Below are 1,367 nucleotides of genomic sequence, written 5' to 3'. Positions count from 1 at the left end.
CCCAGGCTTTTTCAGACCCAGGCCAGCTGGCCTTGGTGAGTTCCCGATAGAACATCCCCATTGTCTCAGTGTGTGGGTGCACCCCTCGCGGTCCTGAGTTCCTTGCTCGTGCTCTCTCTCCTTCTGCTTCTGATTTGGACCTTGAGATTTCAGTCCGGTGCTCCAGTGTGTGTCTCTGTCTCCTTTCATCGCCTGATGGAGGTTAATATTCAGGAGGATGCCTATATGTTTTTCTTTGGGTTCTCCTTCTTATTTAGCTTCTCTAAGATCACGAATTATAGGCTCAATGTCCTTTATTTATGGCTAGAAACCAAATATGAGTGAGTACATCCCATGTTCCTCTTTTTGGGTCTGGCTTACCTCACTCAGGATAGTGAAGAATGGATGAAGAAAGTATGGAATATATACATATTAGAGTACTACTCAGCAGAAAAAACAAGGACTTCTTGAAGTTTGCAGGCAAATGGATGGAAATAGAAAACTCTATTGTTAGTTTTCCCGTCCACTTCCCTCCTCTGCTGTCTTCCGAGTCCCCATGCTATCTAATCCTTCCTGATCGTTTCTTCCTATATAACACTGTCTCCTATTTCCCTTGACGTGAAAGGCCATCTCCTCCAACTATGATCCCTTATTTTGTACCTAACCTCGAGCATTCTAAATACCCAGAAACCACAGTGAAAACTTAAAAGCTAACATCTACAAACGAGAAAAGAATCTGCTGTTTCTGACTTCTAGTTACCTCAATCAGGTTGATTGTTTTTTAATTCTGTCCATTTACCTGCACGTTCCATGCCTTTATCTTCTTAACAGCTGGATACTATTGCATTATTTAAATGTTCCGCATTTTCATTGCTAACTCCTCAGTTGATGGAAATGTAGCCTGCTTTTACTTCCTAGCTGCTGTGACTAGCTAGCAGTGAGTACGAAAGAGCAAGTATAGCTGCATGTGTGGTAGCTCTCCCGTCAGCTCTTTAGGAACTTCCACGCTGGTTGTGATAGTGCCCATCCCAGTTCGTACTTTGTCTGAGTTACTTTTCTGTTGCTTTGACAAAACACCACAACCCAGGCAACTTACTAAAGAAAGCTTTGAATTGGCCTCATGGTTTCAGAGGGTTGGAGTCTCTGATGGCAGAGCAAAGGCACAGTGGCAGGGACAGCCCACATCTTAAGGGACAGGGAGAAGTGATGTGGGAGTGTTATATCAATCTGTTGATTTCATTGGTTGAGCAATAAACCAACTGCTTGGCCTCATAGCTTAGAACATAGATGGGAGGAGAAAACAGAATAGGATGCTGGGCGGAAGAGGAAGTGAGGTCAGACTCTGCTCTGCTCCCGGAGAGACCCGACAGCTCTGCTGGAGCAGAGAC

The sequence above is a fragment of the Alexandromys fortis genome, unplaced genomic scaffold (genome assembly GCF_014885135.2).
Source record: "Alexandromys fortis isolate MF-2015 unplaced genomic scaffold, M_Fortis_MF-2015_v1.1 scaffold_5, whole genome shotgun sequence".
NCBI classification, from domain to species: domain Eukaryota; kingdom Metazoa; phylum Chordata; class Mammalia; order Rodentia; family Cricetidae; genus Alexandromys; species Alexandromys fortis.
Note: the sequence above shows the minus strand (reverse complement) of the source record.